Below are 24,895 nucleotides of genomic sequence, written 5' to 3'. Positions count from 1 at the left end.
GCGTGATTGGTCGGTCGGTCCGGCCGACTAATCATGCCGATCGTTAGGTGGCACCGATGCCACCTCACTCCTGCTGGGCAAGGGTGATTGGTGCCGTCCCGGACAGCACCAATCAACCTTTTTTTCCTGGTCACCAGGTCATTGGTGACCCAATTGACCCGGAATCGTCGCAAATCGCCGGTCTGAATTGACGACTGAATCACCAACATGGGCGTTGGCACGGGATGCCTGCTAAATAATTTCAGCAGGCATCCCGTTCCGTTCACCGCCCGGTTAACGGCGGTGAACGGAAACCTCCAGGGCGTACAGGTACCTGTATGCGCTGTGTCTTGGACAGGTTAAAAGAATGCAGCCATGTTTTTCTGATCCAGGAGAACCCATTTAACAAACTTAAAAGTTATGCTTACATTAAAATTATCCATATGCTCTGTATTTTGTCTATTGGTCCAATAATCTAACCAGATTGATATCTGTAGTCTCTGCTACATTTCTAGACCTAAAAAAAAAAGTAATTGGCCTCCCTGACGGCCTGGATTGATAGACCTCTACCTGTTTGGGTACAGGGGGAGGTCAATCAGAGCAATGGGGTAGGGAGTAGCCACATGGGACAGGCCCATTTCCCACTAGCTTTAGCATCATGATTCCCCTAAAATGCTGCAGCATTGTACAGAGGGCATCTCTCAGTATTTCATGCTGCCTGTGGTATTTGAACACCTGAAGGAGAAGAAACTTCTATTTGACAGAGGTATTGCCAAGTCTGTACCACCTAACCCTTCCCACCAATAATTAACACTGACACAGAATGGAATGAATTGGCCACAGCAGCCGTTTTATTATAACAAACATATAACACTAATATAACATTAACATAATACAATACAATCCCAAGGTGGTCCTCAAAGCCAAAAACTCCCCATGGCGGTTCCCCCACTTAGATCCCACACGGGCTCCTTTTTTGCCTCCAGTCGATCCCCACTGGCTCAGAGACAGGACACTCCCCCGCGAGGACTCCCCCCCCCCCCCCCCAGAGGCCTAAGCCTCCCATCACTGAATTCATCCGCTGGAACCGCCATCCACCCAGATCAAAAACCTCCACAAAGAAGTCCAAAACCAAGTCAGTTCCCTCCCTTTAGGATTTGTCCACACCTTTATCCTCACCGACTTCGAGGACCCCCCTGCCCCTACTGCTGTGACAAAAAAAATTTACCCTAACACCAACCATCCCATTCCCCCATAACCCCCCCCCCACCCAAACCCCCCCTACATAAGGACAAAACCAAAAACAACCCACACAAAAAAGGGGGAGGGAGGGTCGGAGCTTTCTACTTCTGTCCCTCAGTCACACTGAATCTACCCGCCCCCCACTTCATCTATATATCCCTTTTACCCCTCCCCCCCTTATTCTCCCCCACACCATACCCCCTCCTCCACCAATCGCCTTTAACCCGTCAACCCCCCCATTCCCCCTCCTCTTATTCCCTCCTTGTCCCCATATCAACCCACGTATCTTTTCCTTCCCTTAACCCCTTACTCCCTGGCAAACCCTGTCATGATGGCCTCCCCCTAGCTGCGCCAAAGTCCGGCCTAACTTGACAGAGGTATTGCCAAGTCCGTACCACCTAACCCTTCCCACCAATAATTAACACTGACACGGAATGGAATGAATTGGCCACAGCAGCCGTTTTATTATAACAAACATATAACATTAATATAACATTAACATAATACAATACAATCCCTAGGTGGTCCTCGAAGCCAAAAACTCCCCATGGCGGTTCCCCCACTTAGATCCTACACGGGCTCCTTTTTTGCCTTCAGCCGATCCCCACTGGCTCAGAGACAGAACACTCCCCCACGGGGGGACCCCCCCCCCCCCCCCCAAAGGCCTATGCCGCCCATCACTGAATTCCTCCACTGGAACCGCCATCCACCCAGATCAAAAACCTACACAAAGGAGTCCAGAACAAAGTCGGTTCCCTCCCTTTAGGATTTGTCCACACCTTTATCCTCACCGACTTCAAGGACCCCCCTTCCACAATGCAAATTCCTGACTCCATAGGAGTTTGCATCCCTCCACACCTTCATAGCCACTTCAATCCCCTCTTGTAAAGCCAAACACCACACATCGATACCAACAGCATTTAGGTGAATATCATCCCTCCGCAAAAAAGCCCCTTCACCATCTTCCAACACAGTGTGTCTCACGGACACCGACCCATTACGAGCTACAAACTTTCCCAATGCCCGATTCACCTTATACTGGCTTTATTAAGCCTCTCCACTGAACGGGCTAGGTCCCACCTCTTCCGCGGAACAATATCGGACCACACCACTACTATGTTAGGAAACATGGCCCACACTCTCAAAACGGAATGGGCGAGCTCCCAAATGATTCCCTCCCACATGTAAAACTAAAATATCCGGCGACCTGTCAAGCCGTACAAACTTAGTAAACTCTCGCACCACTCTACTCCACACCATACCTCTCTGCCCCAACCACCTAATCACCACCACCTCCCTAGAAAACCCCAATTGCCTTCAATTCGGGCGAACTGAAGCCCGCACCGCCCCCAAATGCACATATGAGTGGCCCATAATCCAGACCAAGCAGGGATGATCTGAAAAACAAAAGGAAAGAAAGAACAACATGGCAGATTAAGAAACCAACACACCATACTCTAATTACTATTTTTATCCAACCTAATATATGACCTAAAACGAACCGACTCCCACCGCCCAATATGTCGAATCATATCGTCCCCCAAACCCCAACGAACTACCTCCGTTGCCGCACCAATTCTAAAAGAATGTCCACTAAAACACCCACTATCCACACCCCCGCCTCAAAACATCTCCTAAACACCGCTACAAATTGAAATCTTTACAAAACAGACCCATCCAAATGCCTCAAAAATGGGCCATTCCATGGCACATAACGCACCCGATAACAACAGAGGCAGAAAACCGGGCACACCTCACTCCCTGGTACCTCAAGCAAAACCACACGTCTTCCTCTTCCAAACTGATCTGTTTTGGACCTCCGCAAACAGAATTCTACTCGATCAGAAAACAACTGAACATCATCATCTTGTAAACCCCCCGCACTGCGGGTGGAGGGACAAATCAACTTCCCCAAACGCAAAGCACAAAAAAGGCTAAGGAAAAAGCCAGTCGAAAAAGTAGCACCTCCCCCTCTGATGAACATACGCCACCGAAATGAGAACTTAACAAATGTAACGTGGCAAAAGATACTGGCCTACGCCTATCCTGTGGCTTCCAACCTTTTCTATAACCCCGCAATGCCTGCAAAACAAAAAATGACTTGGTAACATCAGCTAATCCCCGAAGCTTACACCCAAAACTAATGCCAGCTACCAACTTATTAACCCTGGACACCGACCATCCCTCCTCCCTGCAATGACCCAACAACAACATCAACTGAATATCCTCCCCAACCTCACCCATATCCTCACCAACTCCACCCCTCAACAAGAGCTGCCAATTCTCCCACTGCTGCCACGCGGCCGAGTAAGAAGCCCACGTGGAACTTGCCAAAGAAGCCTCAATCAACGTGTTCGCCGCCGAAGCAGCAGGACCCACAACTCCTCCGGGCATGGAACTCCCACCGCCTCCGCCTGAGGCACTAGTAACAGGAACCGTGACCACTGCAAACGAGAGAGGGCATCAGCAATCTCATTCTTCACACCTGGCACATGCACCGCAACCACCCACACATTCAAGGACAAACATACCAACACCAAATGCTGCAACAAACGTACCACAGGAGGCGAAGACGCAGATAAATTCTGAATTGCCATCACCACACCCATGTTATCACAATGAAAACACATTTTGTTATTTTTGAATCTGTCCCCCCAGACTGACATAGCCACCACAATGGGGAACAATTCGAGAAGAACAAGATTGCCTAGTACCCCTTCAACACCCCATAACTCCGCCCACGGGTCCACACACCAGCTCCCTTGACAATAGGCCCCAAAACCAACCCCACCTGCCGCATCAGTATACAACTCAAAATCTACCGCTGCACCCATGACTACCGCTCGACCATTATACTTCTGCAGAAAAGAAGCCCAAACCTACAAGTCATCACGCAACTCAGCAGACAGCCGAATAAAATGATGAGGCAAAGTCAACCCTACAGAAAATACGCCCCCTCGGCATAACCTGCAGGCGAAATTAAGTTTTCCCATAAGCGACTGTAACTCCCGCAACCGAATCTTTTTTCGGCAGCGTGCAGCGTCCACCGCCTCCCGTAACCCTAACAGCTTATCCCGTAGCAAACGGCATTCAAAAAGTAACGTGTCAATTTCAATTCCCAAAAAACTAACGACCTCACAAGGGCCCTCCGTTTTATCCTTAGCCAGGGAACGCCAAAACACTGTGCCACGGACTCCATTGTGTGTAACAAAAGGGAAACACACTGGAACCTGGGGGGCCAATGCACAAAATATCGTCCAAGTAATGAATAAAAGACTGACACCCAGACAAATCCCGCACAACCCACTCCAGAAAAGTGCTAAAACATTCAAAATAAAAACAAGATATTGAACACCCCATGGGTAAACAACAATCCACAAAATAACCCCCATCCCAAAAACACCACAGTAGATGTAAGCAATCAGGATGGACCGAAAGCAAGCAAAATGCTGCTTCAACATCCGTTTTTGCTAAAAGCGCCCCTGCACCATACTGCCGCAACCAACCAAGTGCCACATCAAACGAAGTATAATTAACAGAACACAACTCCGGATCAATCCCATCATTAACAGATGCACCCTTGGGGAAGGACAGATCATGAATCAACCTGAACTTAAATGGCACCTTCTTAGGAACCACCCCCAATGGCGACGCCAGCAAATAATCCACTGGTGGGACACTCAAAGGCCCATACATGTGGCCAAGCCCCACTTCCTTACTCAACTTCTCTCTCACAACCTCAGGGTGACCCAGCGCAGAGTGCAAATTTTTTACAACCAACCCCCCCTCACCCGGAAAAAACGGAATACGAAAACCTGTTGAAAAAACGTTTTCTAACAACAGCGCTGCTGCCCTATCAGGATACCTATCTAGGAACGACCGCATCTCTTCCACCAGTACTGACGTCACCCCCTTTTCCAAAACTATCCCCACTCCCCCTCTGACGCCCCTTAAAACAGCGGGACACACCATGCGAACCTCCGCAACCGGAGCATTCATGCTTAAACTTACACTTCGATCCAAATTTGCACACCCCTTTTCCTTTTGCATGGCCGCCAAGCGCCCAGCTGACCCTGAGCCCCCGCCCCCCCCCCCCCCCCCAAGAAAGGGCTGTCCGCTTGAACCAGCCCGCACAGGCGCCATCACCCTCAACCACAAACTAATGTCCTTGTTAGCCCATCCAATATGCAGATGCTCCCTCCTTGTCCCCATATCAACCCACGTATCTTTTCCTTCACTTAACCCCTTACTCCCTGGCAAACCCTGTCATGATGGCCTCCCCCTAGCTGCGCCCAAGTCCGGCCTAAGTATATATTAAATCCATGTGGACAAAAAAAGAAAGAAAATATGTCTGGTTAGAAAGGGTTGGGGGCCAACGGGCCCAGACTGGAAGTGCCACTAACAAATAACAGTAGTTGTCTTCATACAAAGCGGCATGAACATTATGGGGGATATTTATCAAAGGATTTAGACTGGTTTTTCCACTTTTCTGCCAGCATGAGGGCTTTGTAAATGCACACGGCCTTCAATTCCAGCCAAATTATCTCTCCAAAAACAAATTTTGCTCCTTCTCTTCTGAGCACTGTAGTACACCAGCAGAGCACTTTACATCCACCTGTGGGGTATTTTCTTACTCAGAAGAAATGGTTTTACAAACTTTGGGGAACTTTTTCATCAATTGCCCCTTGCGAAAATGAAAAATTTGGGGTAACCCCAGCATTTCAGTGAAAAAAATAAATTTTTTCATTTTCAAGTCCAACTTTAATGAAAATTCGTCAAACACCTGTGAGATGTTAAGGCTCACTATACCCCTTGTTACCTTCCTTGAGAGGCGTTGTTTCCAAAATGGGGTCACATATGCGTGTTTTCTTTTTTGCCTGTATCAGCCGCCCCTGTGCAAATCACCAATTTAGGCCTCAAATGTACATGGCGCTCTCACTCCTAAGCTTTGTTGTACGTCCGCAGAGCACTTTAAGAAAAAGCTCCCGAAAATTTGTAACGCAATTTCTCCTGAGTACGGAAATACCCCATTTGTGGCCCTAAACTGTTGCCTTGAAATACGACAGGGCTCCGAAGTGAGAGAGCGCGATGCGCATTTGAGGCCTAAATTAGGGATTTGCATGGGGGCAGACCCGGATGCAAGAATTACATTGCCTCCAATACCAAAATTACCCTACGGCAGTGTTTCCCAAACAGGGTGCCTCCAGCTTTTGCAAAACTCTCAGCATGCCTAGACAGTCAATGGCTGTCCGGCTGTACTGAGAGTTGTTGTTTTGCAACAGCTGGAGGCTCCATTTAGGAAACAGTGCCGTAAAAGGAGTTTTTAATTTTTACTGGGGGGGAGCAGTGTTAGGGTGTGAATATGTAGTGTTTTACTCTTTATTTCATGTAAGTGTAGTGTAGTGTAGTGTTTTTAGGGTACATTCACATGGGCGGAGGTTTACAGCGAGTTTCCGGCTGGGAGTTTGAGCAGAAGCAGTAAATTAGCCGCAGCTCAAACTTGCACCCAGAAACTCACTGTAAACCCCCACCCGTGTGAGTGTACCCTGTACATTCACATGGGAGGGAGGGGTGCGCAAACCTCCAGCTGTTGCAAAACTACAACTCCCAACTAATAGACAGGACATGCTGGGAGTTGTAGTTTTGCCACAGCTGGAGGCACACTGGAGGAGAAACACAGAAATAGGTAACAGACTAACTCACTACCTTCCCACCAGTGTGCCTCAAGATGTGGCAAAATTACAACTCACAGCATGCACGGTCTGTCAATGCATGCTGAGAGTTGTAGTTTTGCAACAGCTGGAGGCACACGGGTTGGGAAACTTTGAGTTCCGAAACAGACTCTAACTTTGTTTTTCCCAACCAGTGTGCCTACAGGTGTTGCAAAACTATAACTCCCAGCAGTAGTTATGCAACAACTGGAGTAAAATAGTTTGGAGACCACTGTGTAGTGGTCTCCAAACTATGGACCTCCAGATGTTGCAAAACTACAACTCAAAGCATTGCCAGACTGTCCAGGCATGTTTGGAGTTGTAGTTCGGCAACATCTGAAGGGCCAGATGTTGCAGAACTACAACGCTCAGCATGCCTGACTTTCTGGGCATGCTGGGAATTGTAGTTTTGCATCAGCTGGGGGTCCACAGTTTGGAAACCACTGTATAGTGGTCTCCAAACTGTGCCCTTCCAGATGTTGCAAAACTACAACTCTCAGCATGCCCAGACAGCCAAAGGCCGACCGGAACCACCGCTTGACTCCGGTCGGCTCATTGAAATGAATTAAATATGGGCCGGGTCCGGCTGGGATACAGGAGCGCTCGGTTTTCGCTCTCCCAACTAGATCCGGCAGCCATACAGTGAAATTGTGGGTGAACCCACCCTGTCAGAAACAGAGCTCCGCTCGACTCCTGACAGCTATGGCCGTGCTGGGCTGTGTATGACAGCTGGCTCCCACTGCAATCGCTTCAGAGCCCACGAATGTTCTGTGATGTAAAATTTGGTGTCAATGTAATCATCAAGCACAGATAATAAAGGTATTAGGCTAAAAAAAAGGACAAAAACTGTCTAAAACCATAACACTAATCACAGCTCAGTCAGGAGATGACTAGGCAAGTGTTCAGCAGACCGTTGGAGGGCCGGACTATAGATAACAAAACGTGAATAAATTCCTATGCACACATATATCTTATTAGTGGACTACCACTTTAAGTACACAGCACAGTTCCCCCCACATTAGGTTGGCAGTATAGATCCCCCACATTAGGTTGTAGTTCCCCCACATTAGGGTTGGCAATACAGTTCCCCCACATTAGGGTTCTAGAGAGAGGGAGGAAGGCGCCTCATGTGCGGGATCAGTAGATCTTGTAGGTGGGGGTAGGGGACGGTAATTCCCAAGCCGCTTACCAAAGTTGGTTGTGCGCCCACACACAACAAGGTAAAGTGCAGAAGAGATATAGAAGAAGGTCCACTGCAGCCCTCCTGGGTAAGAGTAAAATCAAAACCGAATGACCAGGGAGTCAGGAGTTTGTCTGGCGCAGAGAGGAACCATCAGGCAGCCAAGTAAAATCAATGGATTTATTAGATGCAACGCGTTTCGCTGCGCATGCGCAGCTTCATCAGGCGTTAGCATTAGGGTTGGCAGTACAGTTCCCCCACATTAGGGTTGGCAGTACAGTTCCCCCACATTAGGGTTGGCAGTACAATTCCCCCACATTAGGTTGGCAGTATAGGTCCCCCACATTAGGTGCAGTACAATTCCCCCACATTAGGTTGGCAGTATAGTCCCCCACATTAGGTAGTAGTTCCCCTACATTAGGTTGTAGTTCCCCCCCACATTAGGTGCAGTATAGTTCACCCACATTAGGTTGTAGTTCCCCACATTAGGTGCAATATAGTCCCCCACATTAGGCTTGCAGTATGTTCCCCCACATTAGGTGCAATATAGTCCCCCACATTACGTTGGCAGTATAGTTCCCCCACATTAGGTGCAATATAGTCCCTCACATTAGGCTGGCAGTATAGTTCCCCCACATTAGGTGCAATATAGTCCCCCACATTAGGCTGGCAGTATAGTCCCCCCACATTAGGTGCAATATAGTCCCCAACATTAGGCTGGCAGTATAGTTCCCCCACATTAGGTGCAATATAGTCCCCCACATTAGGCTGGCAGTATAGTTCCCCCACATTAGGTGCAATATAGTCCCCCACATTAGGCTGGCAGTATAGTTCCCCCACATTAGGTGCAATATAGTCCCCCACATTAGGCTGGCAGTATAGTTCCCCCACATTAGGTGCAATATAGTCCCCCACATTACGTTGGCAGTATGTTCCCCCACATTAGGTGCAATATAGTCCCCCACATTACGTTGGCAGTATGTTCCCCCACATCAGGTGCAGTATAGTCCCCCAAATTACATTGGCAGTATAGTTCCCACACATTAGGTGCAGTATAGCCCCCCACATTAGGTGCAGTATGTTCCCCCACACTAGGCTGGCAGTATGTTTCCCCACATTAGGTGCAGTATGTTCCCCCACATTAGGTGCAGTATAGTCCCCCACATTAGGCTGGCAGTATAGTTCCCCCACATTAGGTGCAATATAGTCCCCCACATTACGTTGGCAGTATGTTCCCCCACATTAGGTGCAATATAGTCCCCCACATTACATTGGCAGTATGTTCCCCCACATCAGGTGCAGTATAGTCCCCCAAATTACATTGGCAGTATAGTTCCCACACATTAGGTGCAGTATAGCCCCCCACATTAGGTGCAGTATGTTCCCCCACACTAGTCTGGCAGTATGTTCCCCCACATTAGGTGCAGTATGTTCCCCCACATTAGGTGCAGTATGTTCCCCCACACTAGTCTGGCAGTATGTTCCCCCACATTAGGTGCAGTATGTTCCCCCACATTAGGTGCAGTATAGTCCCCCACACTAGGCTGGTAGTATGTTCCCCCACATTAGGTGCAGTATAGTCCCCCACACTAGGCTGGCAGTATGTTTCCCCACATTAGGTGCAGTATGTTCCCCCACATTAGGTGCAGTATAGTCCCCCACACTAGGCTGGCAGTATGTTTCCCCACATTAGGTGCAGTATGTTCCCCCACATTAGGTGCAGTATAGTTCCCCCACATTAGGTGCAGTATAGTCCCCCACACTAGGCTGGCAGTTTGTTCCCCCACATTAGGTGCAGTATAGTCCCCCACACTAGGCTGGCAGTATGTTTCCCCACATTAGGTGCAGTATGTTCCCCCACATTAGGTGCAGTATAGTCCCCCACACTAGGCTGGCAGTATGTTTCTCCACATTAGGTGCAGTATGTTCCCCCACATTAGGTGCAGTATAGTTCCCCCACATTAGGTGCAGTATAGTCCCCCACACTAGGCTGGCAGTATGTTCCCCCACATTAGGTGCAGTATGTTCCCCCACATTAGGTGCAGTATAGTCCCCCACACTAGGCTGGCAGTATGTTTCCCCACATTAGGTGCAGTATGTTCCCCCACATTAGGTGCAGTATAGTCCCCCACACTAGGCTGGCAGTATGTTCCCCCCCATTAGGTGCAGTATGTTCCCCCACATTAGGTGCAGTATGTTCCCCCACATTAGGTGCAGTATAGTCCCCCACACTAGGCTGGCAGTATGTTTCCCCACATTAGGTGCAGTATGTTCCCCCACATTAGCTGCAGTATAGTTCCCCCACATTAGGTGCAGTATAGTCCCCCACACTAGGCTGGCAGTATGTTCCCCCCCATTAGGTGCAGTATGTTCCCCCACATTAGGTGCAGTATGTTCCCCCACATTAGGTGCAGTATAGTCCCCCACACTAGGCTGGCAGTATGTTTCCCCACATTAGGTGCAGTATGTTCCCCCACATTAGCTGCAGTATAGTTCCCCCACATTAGGTGCAGTATAGTCCCCCACACTAGGTGCAGTATAGTCCCGCACACTAGGTGCAGTATGTTCCCCCACATTAGGTGCAGTATAGTCCCCCACATTAGGTTGGCAGTATAGTTCCCCCACATTAGGTTGGCAGTATAGTTCCCCCACATTAGGTGCAGTATGTTCCCCCACATTAGGCTGGCAGAATGGTCCCCCAAATTACGTTGGCAGTATAGTTCCCCCACATTAGGTGCAGTATAGTCCCCCAAAGTACATTGGCAGTATAGTTCCCCCACATTAGGTGCAGTATAGTCCCCCACATTAGGCTGGCAGTATAGTCCCCCAAATTACATTGGCAGTATAGTTCCCACACATTAGGTGCAGTATGTTCCCCCACATTAGGTGCAGTATGTTCCCCCACACTAGGCTGGCAGTATAGTCCCCCAAATTACATTAGGTGCAGTATAGTTCCCCCCCATTAGGTGCAGTATAGTCCCCCACACTAGGCTGGCAGTATGTTCCCCCACATTAGGTGCAGTATAGTCCCCCACACTATGCTGGCAGTATGTTTCCCCACATTAGGTGCAGTATGTTCCCCCACATTAGGTGCAGTATGTTCCCCCACATTAGGTGCAGTATAGTTCCCCCACATTAGGTGCAGTATAGTTGCCCCACATTAGGTGCAGTACAGTTCCCCCACATTAGGTGCAGTATGTTCCCCCACATTAGGTGCAGTATAGTTCCCCCACATTAGGTGCAGTATGTTCCCCCACATTAGGCTGGCAGTATAGCCCCCCCAAATTACGTTGGCAGTATGTTCCCCCACAGGCATACAGCCTCCAGCCATAAAGTATGGCTGGAGGCTGTATGCCTGTGTACTGCCCCATTTCAGTGTTCCGATCACCGCTCCTCGGGTTCGGCCATAGCAGGACCGGAGGATCGGTGGTCAGAACACCGAAGGGACGCGCCGCTGGTAACACTTACCTACTACCAGCGTGCGCGTCCTTGCTTCTTCTCCGCTGCTCCGCGCTCGGTTGCCATGGGCGCACGCATGGGACGTCAGTGACGTCGCTGCGTGCGCCTGCTCCCGGCGGTCCCCGCGTTTTTAAAGTAAACGCGGGCCGCAGGGACTTCACAGAGGCATCCTTGTGTTTCGAAAGCATGTTTCGGAACACAGGGATGTCCTAAGGCAAAAACACCCGGCGGGCCGGGTAAATGCGCTCCGCGGTCCGCATGTGGCCCGCGGGCCGTAATTTGAGGAACCCTGCCTTAGGGTATGTTCACATGGTGGATAGTCCGCTGCGGAAATTCTGCTTTACGTATTACGTGAAAATATTAGACTAGTTTAAATAATACAGAATTCTAAATAATCCAGAATTGCTGAAATTTCACCATGTGAACATACCCATAAAAAGAATCCTAAGCAAGGAGAACACCACAGAACTCCAAGATATGTAAAAAAAAAATCTAAGAACTTTTATTCCTTTAGGGTCTATTCACATGTACAGTATTCTGCGCAGATTTGATGCGAAGGATTTTCTGCTGCCAGTTTCAATGTAAACTGATTGACTGAACACAGGTTGAAATCCAGGCCAGGACTGTACGTGTAAATAGACCCTTAGGGTATGTTCACACGTACGCAGATTTGATGCACCTGGTTTATACCTGCAGATTTCAATGTAAACTAAATAACTGAGCACAACTTCTAATCGGCAGCTACTAATCCTGTGCATCAAATCTGCACAGGATCCTGTATGTGTGAACGTACACTCCATGCACATTGTTCTGGCCGCTAAGACCCTTATTGTGAGTCTAGGTTCACACTGCGGAATCTTCGGGCAGAAAGTTTCTGCCCGGAGATTCCGAGTGTGGCCTGATTCAGTCGGTGCTTGGACCGCACGGACACTGCAGTCTCCAATAGACAGCAATGTGTTCCGCGAGGATTTCCGCTTGAAGAATGAGCAACGCCATTCTTCAAGCGGAAATTTACAAGCGGATTTTCCGTTCACAAATTCCGCTTCACAAATTCCGAAGAGTGAATTTGTGAACGGAAATCCATTCACTATACTATACATTTTAGCAAGCGGAATTTCTGCCTGCAATTTCAAAGCGGAATTGCAGGCGGAAATTCCGTAGTGTGAACCTAGCCTTAAAGAGAAGCTCCCACCATCCTAACCCCCTCCCTGGCTTTCATTTTTTTTTAAATTATCTGTGAAATGGCTTTTTGTCTACCTGGTAGTGTGCTCACTTTCCAGGCAGACTTCCCCAGCAGGCGCAACGTCACTGATGCCTGCTGGGGGGATTGACTTCTGCCCTTAGCTCATCTATACAAGGTGCCTCCAGCTGTTTCACAGCTACAACTCCCAGCTCTCTCCCTTTTCTTCCAAACTGTGATTCTTGTATGTCTGTCTTCATGGTCCCTTTTGTTTCTACACCCCCCCTCCCTTTTTTCGTACTTGTGGCCCTACAGGCTTAACGAACTATTTATGCTGGTGAGCAGGCTTACGCTTTTATAAGCTTCCTTCATGGTTCAGCATTATGGTCTTTTTGTGCTTGTATTTAAATGGGCACTGTCATCATCTTTATTTTTTGATATGTTGTAGTACTTATGTACTACAACATATCTCTAATATACTTCTATTATTTATTTATTTTTTTGGGGGGTGGGGGTAAATTATTGTGATTTGTTCTTGAAATCCAGGCTGCAGCCTGCTGTGACGTCACAGCCGAATTTGGACGGATCCCGGCCGGGCAAGCGATATGAATTCAGTCAGCCTGTGCTCGCTCCCTGCCTGTTAATCAGACAGGCAAGAGCGAGCAATGTAAACGCCGGGGCTGCGCGCATTGGCTCACTGGCCTCGCGAACCCGCCGGCCATCCTCACCCCCGGCATGTACAGTCTGTTATTGTATATCAACCATGATAGTAACTTTATCGGTCTCGGCAGGGAAATCTTACAGGGCAGGTCCGGCGATGCTCTTATACTCCTCCTCCCTGGGTAACACATGAACTGCATAACAGGGAGGAGGAGACCCTGGAGCAGCCTGCTGTGCTATCGGCCGCTCATCTATGCGTGCAGACGGCAGGAGTGCAGCATAGATGAGGTAAGGGCTAAAGTAGGTGTCCATCAGGCATCAGTGATGTCGCGCCTGCTGGGAAGGTTGGCTTACTGCTTGGCCTCAGTGAGCAGCATTAGAGACAGCAATATAACACTAGAAGGTGAGAAAAAAAAATGAAATGGTAGGGAGGGGGTTAGGGGAAGAGAGGGAGTTAGGGATAGATTAGCAATAGGTAGGGACAGAAAAAAATATATAGATGGTGGGAGCTACTCTTTAAATGGGCACTGTCATTAACTTTTTTTTTTTAGATGTTGAAGTACTTAACGACGAAGGACGTATATTTACGTCCTCCGCCGGCTCCCGCGATATGCCGCGGGGTCACGCGGTGTCCCCGCGTCATATCGGGTCGGTCCCGGCAGCAATCAACGGCCGGGACCCGCGGCTAATACAGGACATCACCGATCGCGGTGATGCCCTGTATTAACCCTTCAGATGCGGCGATCAAAGCTGACTGCCGCGTCTGAAGCGAAAGTGACACTAACCCGGCTGCTCAGTCGGGCTGCTCGGGACCGCCGCTGTGAAATCGCGGTGTCCCAAACAGCTTACAGGACACCGGGAGGGCTCTTGCCTGCCTCCTCGGTGTCCGATCGCCGAATGTCTGCTCCGTGCCTGAGATCCAGGCAGGAGCAGTCAAGCGCCGATAACACTGGTCACAGGCGTGTTAATACACGCCTGTGATCAGGATGAGAGATCAGTGTGTGCAGTGTTATAGGTCCCTATGGGAGCTATAACACTGCAAAAAAAAGTAAAAAAAAAGTGTTAATAAAGGTCATTTAACCCCTTCCCTAATAAAAGTTTGAATCACCCCCCTTTTCCCATAAAAAAAAATAAAACAGTGTAAATAAAAATAAACATATATGGTATCGACGCGTGCGTAAATGTCCAAACTATAAAAATATATTGTTAATTAAACCGCACGGTCAATGGCGTACACGTAAAAAAATTCAAAAGTCCAAAAAAGAGTATTTTTGGTCACTTCTTATACCATTAAAAAATTAATAAAAAGTGATCAAAAAGTCCGATCAAAACAAAAATGATACCGATAAAAACTTCAGATCACGGCGCAAAAAATGAGTCCTCATACCGCCCTGTATGAAGAGGACATTTTTAAACATATACATTTTCCTGCATGTAGTTATGATTTTTTCCAGAAGTACAAAATCAAACCTATATAAGTAGGGTAACATTTTAATCGTATGGACCTACAGAATAATGATAAGGTGTCATTTTTACCGAAATATGCACTGCGTAGAAACGGAAGCCCCCAAAAGTTACAAAATGGCATTTTTTCTTCGATTTTGTCGCACAATGATTTTTTTTTTTTTTGCCGTGAATTTTTGGGTAAAATAACTAATGTCACTGCAAAGTAGAATTGGTGACGCAAAAATATGGATTTTTAGGTGGAAAATTGAAAGGGTTATGATTTTTAAAAGGTAAGGAGGAAAAAAACGAAAATGCAAAAACGGAAAAACCCTGCGTCCTTAAGGGGTTAATGGCCCCCTCTTATGTTCGTTTCTGTTTGAGATTTACTGACTGCTACGGGGTCTTGGCCCTTTGTGACGTTAATTGCATGTTTTTTTTCCTTTATTGATTTGGATTTGTATACATAAAAAATCTCTTAATAAAAATCATAGTCAAAAAAAAAGATTTATAGATAGATAAGAGAAAGATAGTTAGAATATATATATATATTTTATATATATATATATATATATATATGAGAGACAGATAAGAGAACGATAGTTAAATATGAGATAAATATATATGAGATAGATAGATAGAAGGTAGATTGATACTAGATAAATAGATGAAATTTGAGATGGATGACTAGATAGATAGATATTAGATAAATGGATATATAGGAAAGACAAATAATACATATAATGACCACAATACATATAACCAACTACTTTTTTTATATAAAAAAACACATACAAATTAAAATTGACAAAATATACAGTGTTTGAACTTCAATCTATAATATAACTTGCTATCTACCTGACAAATATCAGTTTCCCTGGGGAGGAAATCAAATACTGAGCTCTAGGACTTCATAACAGTCACTGACTAAACCCTCAAAATGGCGGCGTGTCTGAGGTACATATGAGGCTTAGCTCTGCCTTTCCTGCTGTGGCTTACACCCTCCTCTTCTAACTGATCTTTCTCCTGCCTTGTTTTTCCTCCTTACATCCCCAGACACACACTGCGTCTTCTCTCCTCAGCTCTGTCAGTGTAGCCTGAAGCATTCCCTCACCTTTGATTTCCGCGGCTCTCTTCCCGGCCCGCGCTTTACTCTAGCAGTACCCTGATTGGTTGCTGGAGCTGTCAATCATTTTGGCGAACTTTCTATTGGTTGTTTTTTTGGCGGGCTCACAGCCTTACACAGTTGCAGGAGATGCTGAAACTTGATGCTGAGCTGAGGTAATGAAGAAACCAGTAGTAATAGAGTTAAATGTTATCATGATCTTATTATTATGTAAAACAGAATTAATAGTACACTAATGTTACTAGACTAGCTTGCTTGACATTAAATAATCAATACAAACATGTTTTACCTGGATTCATGAATAGAGTGGATGAGTTTTAACCTCTTCAGGACCCATGACGTATGCATACGTCATGGCGTTTTCCGGTCTCTGCCGCTCGCCGGGCAGAGATCGGAACCGGATGCCTGCTGAAATCCTTCAGCAGGCATCCAGGGCAAACGCCGAGGGGGGCCATGTAGGCCCCCCATGTCGGCGATCGCCGCAAATCGCAAGGGAAATCGCCCTTGCGATCTGCGGCGACACCGGGCTGATCGGGTCTCTGGGACCCGACCGCCCGGTAATTTCGCATGATCCCGGCTGCCACAGACAGCCAGGACCATGCTAACGTATAGGAGCGAGGTGGCAAGCCGGCCACCTCCTCCTATACCCTGCGATCTGTCGGTTAGTTAACCGACCAATCGCAGGAGGGGGGGGCGGTTACTTCCTCCCGTCCTGCCCGGCCCCTGGAAGTCCGGAGAGGACGGGAGGAAGACCGGAGGACGCGGCGGGGGACGGGGGGAGTGCTGGGGACCGGCCCCGGTACTTACCTCGTCCCTGAAGATCCGGATCCCGGCGAGGAAGATGGCGGCGGCGGCGACAGGTGAGTAGATCTTCAGCCGCGGTCGGGCCCTTTACAGCAATGCACGTCGCCGTAAAGCGACATGCATTGCTGTAATAGGACCCTGTAAACTACAACTCCCAGCATGCCCAGACAGCCCTTGGCGTCTGGGCATGCTGGGAGTTGCAGTTTTGCAACATCTGGAGGTCCACAGTTTGGAGACCACTGTGCCCTTCCAGATGTTGCAAAACTACACATTCTCAGCATGCCCTTACTGTCCAGGCATGCTGGGAGTTGTAGTTCTGTAACATCTGGCCCTTCAGATGTTGCAGAACTACAACTCCCAGCATGCCTGGACAGTTTTGGCATACTGGGAGTTGTAGTTTTGCAACATCTGGAAGGGCACAGATTGGGAACCACTGTATTAGTGGTCTACAAACTGTAGTCCTCCAGATGTTACAAAACTACAACTCCCAGCATGCTGGGAGTTTTAGTTCGGCAACATCTGGCTCTAAAGATGTTGCCGAACTACTACTCCCAGCATGCCTGAGAATGTTTGGGAGTTCTGGTTTTGCAACAGCTGGAGGCACACTGGTTGGGAAACATTGTTTCCTAACTCAGTGTTTCCCAACCCGTGTGCCTCCAGCTGTTGCAAAACCACAACTCCCAAACATTATCAGGCATGCTGGGAGTAGTAGTTTTGCAACAGCTGGAGGTCCCCCCCCTGTGAATGTACAGGGTACTTTCACATGGGCAGGGGGCTTACAGTGAGTATCGGGCTGCAAGTTTGCGATGCAGCAAATTTTGCGCGGCAGCTCAAACTCGCTGTAACCCCCCCGCCCGTGTGACTGTACCCTAAAAACACTACACTACCACAAAATAAAATAAAAAGTAAAAAACACTACATATACACATACCCCTACACAGCCCCCCTCCCAATAAAAATGAAAAACGCCTGGTGCGCCACGGTTTCCAAAATGGAGCCTCCATCTGTTGCAAAACAACAACTCCCAGTATTGCCAGACAGCCGTTGACTGTCTAGGCATGCTGGGAGTTTTGCAACAGCTGGAGGCACCCTGTTTGGGAATCACTGGCGTAGAATATCCCTATGTCCACCCCTATGCAATCCCTAATTTAGTCCTCAAATGCGCATGGCGCTCTCACTTTGGAGCCCTGTCGTATTTCAAGGAAACAGTTTAGGGTTACATATGGGGTATCGCCGTACTCGGGAGAAATTGCCTAACAAATCTTGGGGGTCTTTTTCTCCTTTCACCCCTTATGAAAAGGTGAAGTTGGGGTCTACACCAGCATGTTAGTGTAAAAAAATAAACTTTTTACACTAACATGCTGGTGTTGCCCTATACTTTTCATTTTGACAAGAGGTAAAGGGGAAAAAAGCCCCCCAAAATTTGTAACCCAATTTCTCCCGACTACGGAGATACCCCATATGTAGGCGTAAAGTGTTCTGGGGGCGCACAACAAGGCCCAGAAGGGAGAGTGCGTCATGTACATTTGAGGTGATTTGCACAGGGGTGGCTGATTGTTACAGCGGTTTTGACAAACGCAAAAAAAACAAAACCCCACATGTGACCCCATTTCGGAAACTACACCCCTCACGGAATGTAATGAGGGGTGCAGTGAGAATTTACACCCCACAGGTGTCTGACAGATCTTTGGAAGAGTGGGCTGTGCAAATTAAAAATGTTGTACAGCCCACTGTTCCAAAGATATGACAGACACCAGTGGGGGGTAAATGCTCATTTTATGCCTTGTTACGTTCCTCAAGGGGTCTAGAGCCAAATATGACTCCTTCTCTTCTGAGCATTGTAGTTCGCCCGTAGTGCACTTCAGGTCAACTTATGGGGTACCTCCATACTCAGAAGAGATGTGGTTACAAATTTTGGGGGGTATTTTCTGCTATTAACCCTTGCAAAAACGTGAAATTTGGGGGGAAACACACATTTTAGTGAAATTTTATTTTTATTTTTTTACATATGCAAAAGTCGTGAAACCCCTGTGGAGTATTAAGGCTCACTTTATTCCTTGTTACGTACCTCAAGGGGTCTAGTTTCCAAAATGGTATGCCATGTGGGGGATTTTTGCTGTTCTGGCACCATAGGGGCTTCCTAAATGCAACATGCCCCCCAAAAACCATTTAAAAAAAACGTACTCTCCAAAATCCCCTTGTCGCTCCTTCGCTTCTGAGCCCTCTACTGCGCCCGCCGAACACTTTACATAGACATATGAGGTATGTGCTTACTCAAGAGAAATTGGGCTACAAATATAAGTATACATTTTCTCCTTTTTCCCCTTGTAAAAATTCAACAATTGGGTCTACAAGAACATGCGAGTGTAAAAAATGGAGATTGCGAATTTTCTCCTTCACTTTGCTGTTATTCCTGTGAAACACCTAAAGGGTTAAAACGCGGACTGAATGTCATTTTGAATACTTTGGGGGGTGCAGTTTTTATAATGGGGTCATTTGTGGGGTATTTCTAATATGAAGGCCCTTCAAATCCACTTCAAACCTGAACTGGTCCCTGAAAAATTGTGAGTTTGGAAATTTTGTGAAAAATTGGAAAATTGCTACTGAACTATGAAGCCCTCTGGTGTCTTCCAAAAGTAAAAACACATAAATTTTATGATGCAAACATAAAATAGACATATTGTATATGTGAATAAAAAAAAAATTATTTGGAATATCCATTTTCCTTACAAGCAGAGAGCTTCAAAGTTAAAAAAAAATGCAAAATTTTCTAATTTTTCATAAAATTTTGGGATTTTTCACCAAGGAAGGATGCAAGTTATCACAAAATTTTACCACTATGTTAAAGTAGAATATGTCACGAAAAAACAATCTCGGAATCAGATTGATAACTAAAAGCATTCCAGAGTTATTAATGTTTAAAGTGACAGTGGTCAGAATTGCAAAAAATGCCCGGGTCCTGAGGTGTAAAATGGCTGGGTCCTTAAGGGGTTAAAGGAAGCCATAAAACACTTTTATTGAGTTGTAACTGGGTGCAAACGTGTCTATAAACACCACACCATGAATGTGCTGTCAACCAGAGACAAAAATGGATAAAAAGCGCCACAAACAAACTTTATTGGGACACAATAATTAGGTCAAATTCATCAAAAAAATCGCATTAGAAAAATATCAACAAATTTTTTTTTATTCTATGGCATACCAAAAAAAATTTAAGGGGTACTTGAGGATTTATTTTAATTTTATTATTTTACTTTTTCATTTGCACAATTTTCCAATATACTGTTATAATTCTTTGCACTTTTTAAAAATTTCCAGTCATGACGATGTGACGGCAGGATATATGTAAACTGGTCAGGCATTCTCATAGCCCGAGACTTGGCTTAGGGCTGGTTCACATCACGTTTTCTCCCAAACGGGAGCGCATATGGCAGGGGAGAGCTAAAACCTCACGCTCGCCTATGCCTTCGTATGCGCTCCCGTATGTAATTCATTTCAATGAGCCGGCCGGAGTGAAACGTTCGGTCCGGTCGGCTCATTTTTGCGCCGTATGCGCTTTTACAACCAGACCTAAGACCGTGGTTGACCACGGTTTTAGGTGCGGGGGAAAAGCTCATACGGCGCAAAAATGAGCCGACCGGACCAAACTTTTCATTCCGGCCGGCTCAGTGAAATGAATTACATACGGGAGCGCATGGTTTTAGCTTCCCCCTGCCGTATGCGCTCCCATATGGGAGAAAACATGATGTGAACCAGGGGCGGACATATCACTTGTTCAGCCGGTTCAGCTGCACAGGGGCCCAGCGTGTTAGGGGGCCCACCTAGTAGCCCAGGTCACAGCCTGGGCCTCACAGTCTGGGCCCCTGCAGGGCCCCCTGCCAGTACTTCATACTATATGCTGCAGCAACAGGTCCCGGACCTGCCGCGGACAGCAGTAATTTACCTTTCGACCGGCCGGGCGAGACAGACAGGCCAGGGGCTGATGGGAACAGACGTGCCCCGCGCAGGCACGCACGTCTGTTCCAAGCCCCTGATGTCACGTGTCATGGCCTCTGACCCCGGCAGAAGCGACAGGAGCAGCAAACCCTCCCGCCTCACACGGCCGCATCGCTGAGCAGATAAGGTGAGGAGAGTGACGATCGGGTGCAGGGCTGTGGGGGATTGTAATGATGATGAAGAGGACAGGAGGGGTGTTGAAGAGGAAGGTGGTGTAATGATAAGGAGGATTGGGGGTCTGGGAGAGCGTAGTGTTGATAAGGAGGACCAGAAGGGGGGTCAGGGGTGTAGTGATTATGGGGTTTAATGTTCATGAGAAGGACTGGGGGGGTGTCAGCTGTGTAATAATGATGAGGTGCTTAAGGTATATGAGGTGATGAGGAGACTGAGGATGGAGTGCATGGGGTGTATGGGGTGATGAGGAGACTGAGGATGGAGTGTGTGGGGGTGATGAGGAGACTGAGGATGGAGTGTGTGGGGTGTTTGGGGTGATGAGGAGACTGAGGATGGAGTGCGTGGGGTGAGGAGGAGACTGAGGATGGAGTGCGTGGGGTGTATGGGGGTGATGAGGAGACTGAGGATGGAGTGCATGGGGTGTATGGGGGTGATGAGGAGACTGAGGATGGAGTGCATGGGGTGATGAGACTGAGGATGGAGGGCATGGGGTGTATGAGGTGATGAGGAGACTGAGGATGGAGTGCGTGGGGTGAGGAGGAGACTGAGGATGGAGTGCGTGGGGTGAGGAGGAGACTGAGGATGGAGTGCATGGGGTGAGGAGGAGACTGAGGATGGAGTGCATGGGGTGAGGAGGAGACTGAGGATGGAGTGCATGGGGTGATGAGGAGACTGAGGATGGGGTGTTTGGGGTGTTTGGGGGTGATGAGGAGACTGAGGATGGAGTGCATGGGGTGATGAGGAGACTGAGGATGGAGTGCATGGGGTGATGAGGAGACTGAGGATGGAGTGCGTGGGGTGTATGGGGTGATGAGGAGACTGAGGATGGAGTGCATGGAGTGAGGAGGAGACTGAAGATGGAGTGCATGGGGTGAGGAGGAGACTGAGGATGGAGTGCATGGGGTGTATGGGGTGATGAGGAGACTGAGGATGGAGTGCGTGGGGTGTATGGGGTGGTGAGGAGACTGAGGATGGAGTGCGTGGGGTGTATGGGGTGATGAGGAGATTGAAGATGGGGTGCGTGGGGTGATGAGGAGACTGAGGATGGAGTGCATGGGGTGCATGGGGTGATGAGGAGACTGAGGATGGAGTGCATGGGGTGTATGGGGGTGATGAGGAGACTGAGGATGGAGTGCATGGGGTGATGAGGAGACTGAGGATGGAGTGCATGGGGTGATGAGGAGACTGAGGATGGAGTGCATGGGGTGAGGAGGAGACTAAGGATGGGGTGTATGGGGTGATGAGGAGACTGAGGATGGAGTGCATGGGGTGATGAGGAGACTGAGGATGGAGTGCATGGGGTGATGAGGAGACCGAGGATGGAGTGCATGGGGTGAGGAGGAGACTGAGGATGGAGTGCATGGGGTGATGAGGAGACTGAGGATGGAGTGCATGGGGTGATGAGGAGACTGAGGATGGAGTGCATGGGGTGTATGGGGTGATGAGGAGACTGAGGATGGAGTGCATGGGGTGTATGGGGTGATGAGGAGACTGAGGATGGGGTGCGTGGGGTGTATGGGGTGATGAGGAGACTGAAGATGGGTTGGTTGGGGTGTATGGGGTGATGAGACTGAAGATGGAGTGCGTGGGGTGTATGGGGCGATGAGGAGACTGAGGATGGGGTGTATGGGGTGATGAGGAGACTGAGGATGGGGTGTATGGGGTGATGAGGAGACCGAGGATGGGTTGTGTGGGGTGTATGGGGTGATGAGACTGAAGATGGGGTGCGTGGGGTGTATGGGGGTGATGAGACTGAGGATGGGGTGCGTGGGGTGTATGGGGGTGATGAGGCTGAGGATGGAGTGCGTGGGGTGTATGGGGTGATGAGGAGACTGAGGATGGGGTATATGGGGGTGATGAGGAAACTGAGGATGGAGTGCATGGGGTGATGAGGAGACCGAGGATGGAGTGTGTGGGGTGTATGGGGTGATGAGAAGACCGAGGATGGGTTGTGTGGGGTGTATGGGGGGATAAGACTGAGGAAGGGGTGCGTGGGGTGTATGGGGTGATTCAGTGGTGTATAGTGATTGGCAGTATTATATTCAGGGGTACAGTGGTTGGCAGTATTATATTCAGGGGAACAGTATTTGGCAGTATTATATTCGGGGGTACAGTGGTTGGCAGTATTATATTCAGGGGTACAGTGGTTGGCAGTATTATATTCAGGGGTACAGTGGTTGGCAGTATTATATTCGGGGGTACAGTGGTTGGCAGTATTATATTCAGGGGGTACAGTGGTTGGCAGTATTCAGGGGGTACAGTGGTTGGCAGTATTATATTCAGGGGTACAGTATTTGGCAAGGTTATAATGATTATTGTCATCATACAGAGGATGAGGATCTACTGACAAATTAAGGAACCAATGATGTCCAGGTGTCAGACTCTGCAGAGAAGATGGAAGAAATCCTGGTGTCTGGACCAGATGAAGAAGAAAAGTAAAGACAACAGAGAAGACGTCACTCAGGTCAGTGATATCATTGTGTATTTTCCTAACTGTCCCATCAGAGCTGTAGTCACTGATATCATTGTGTAGTCTCCTGACTGCCCCATCAGCTGTAGTCACTTCAGACATGATGGGAGTTGCAGCTTTCCAACATCTGGGGAGCCACTTGAACCAAGGTGATTGGTGGGGGTCCCATGAGTCAGACCCCCACCATAAAAATGGGCTGTTTATTTTAAAATGCCTGGGCCTATTTTTGGTCCCAGTCTGGCCCTGCCTGTAAGTCACTTCTATCACTAAGGATAAGAAGCCAAGGAACCAGGGGGTGCCAAGGGGTGTCGTGCTAAGTCCAGGGGTGTGAATGTAAAGGGGAGCACTGCCCTCTGCCTCCCAGCTAGATACGGGTCAGGCTGACCCGGGGGAGTACTCACTGGGCCGCACACTGAGAGGGACAGGGGCCACCCGGAGCCCACCTCAGGAGCCGTTCCATCCACCTGTGGTGGACAAGGCAAGTGGCGACACTAAACGCGCGGGGTAAGTGGAGGCCCTCCGGTGGGGTCTAGGTACATCAGGGGGCACAGTGCTGTGGGGGGGGGGGGGGGGGGCCCAGGCACATTCTTTGCACAGGGGCCCTCTGCTGTCTGTGTCCGCCCCTGATGTGAACCCAGCCTTACATGGCTCAATCAGGAGTCGAAATGCATGAAGTCCCATGCAAAGTCCATTTCGACTCCTGAACCCGTCATGTCGCCCAAGTCTCGGGCTACGAAAATGCCTGGCCAGTTTACGCATATCCTGCCACCGGGTCGTCATGACAGATACTCTATACAAATTTTGCTGTATAGAAAATGTAGTCAACTACATGAAGTCAACCCGTACACATTACAATCCGTTTTTTGTTTTTGTTTTTTTTTATAATGAAGTCAATAGAAAACAGAAGCTGCTGTATGACACATGTTTATTTTCATTTTTAGGCTCACACTGCGTTAGGGCTTCCATCATTCATATCCGTTGGCATCCACTGAAAACCTTTGGGTTGTATATGCAATTGATAGCGGACTGGATGGCACAGCAGACCTCCCTTACGAGTCCAGCGGCAATATCATGTACAGCCCGAACGGAAAACATCATAAGCTGCTTACACTTCACACTGCGTTTTTTCCATTTATCATATACAGTATTTACTAACCTGTTCCCGATGGTTTTTCCATGTGTTATGTGACCAAATTCTATAGCACGTCATGTGTGACTAAATTTGTACCCAAAAAAGCCCATGCGCTATACCCACCTTACATATTAAAAATGATACGTGTATAATCCACTAGCACTCCCAGGGGAGGTGTATGGGGAAAAAGGTGAATGAATATATAATAGATGTATAATGTACACTGTATTCAGGTAGCAGCCTTGTATATTAAAGGGTACCTCTCATCAAATAAACTTTTTATATATTTTAGATTAATGAATGTTGAATAACTTTCCAATAGTATGTTAATGAAAAATA

The 24,895-nt window shown here is 48.0% G+C and overlaps 1 long non-coding RNA gene across 2 annotated transcripts in view; it reads right to left on the bottom strand.

Moving 5' to 3' along the window:
• Nucleotides 1–15,961, bottom strand: part of LOC130367742 (uncharacterized) — a 429,675-nt gene extending 413,714 nt beyond the window's left edge. For both annotated transcript variants that reach the window (XR_008892153.1, XR_008892152.1), the window contains exon 1: nt 15,713–15,961. This is a non-coding gene — a long non-coding RNA (uncharacterized LOC130367742). The remainder of the gene's footprint in view (nt 1–15,712) is intronic.
• Between the last annotated feature and the right edge of the window lie 8,934 nt (nt 15,962–24,895).

Source organism: Hyla sarda, chromosome 4 (genome assembly GCF_029499605.1).
Source record: "Hyla sarda isolate aHylSar1 chromosome 4, aHylSar1.hap1, whole genome shotgun sequence".
NCBI classification, from domain to species: Eukaryota; Metazoa; Chordata; class Amphibia; order Anura; family Hylidae; genus Hyla; species Hyla sarda.
The sequence above is the reverse complement of the archived record's forward strand: the minus strand, read 5'-3'. Positions and strand labels throughout refer to the sequence as shown.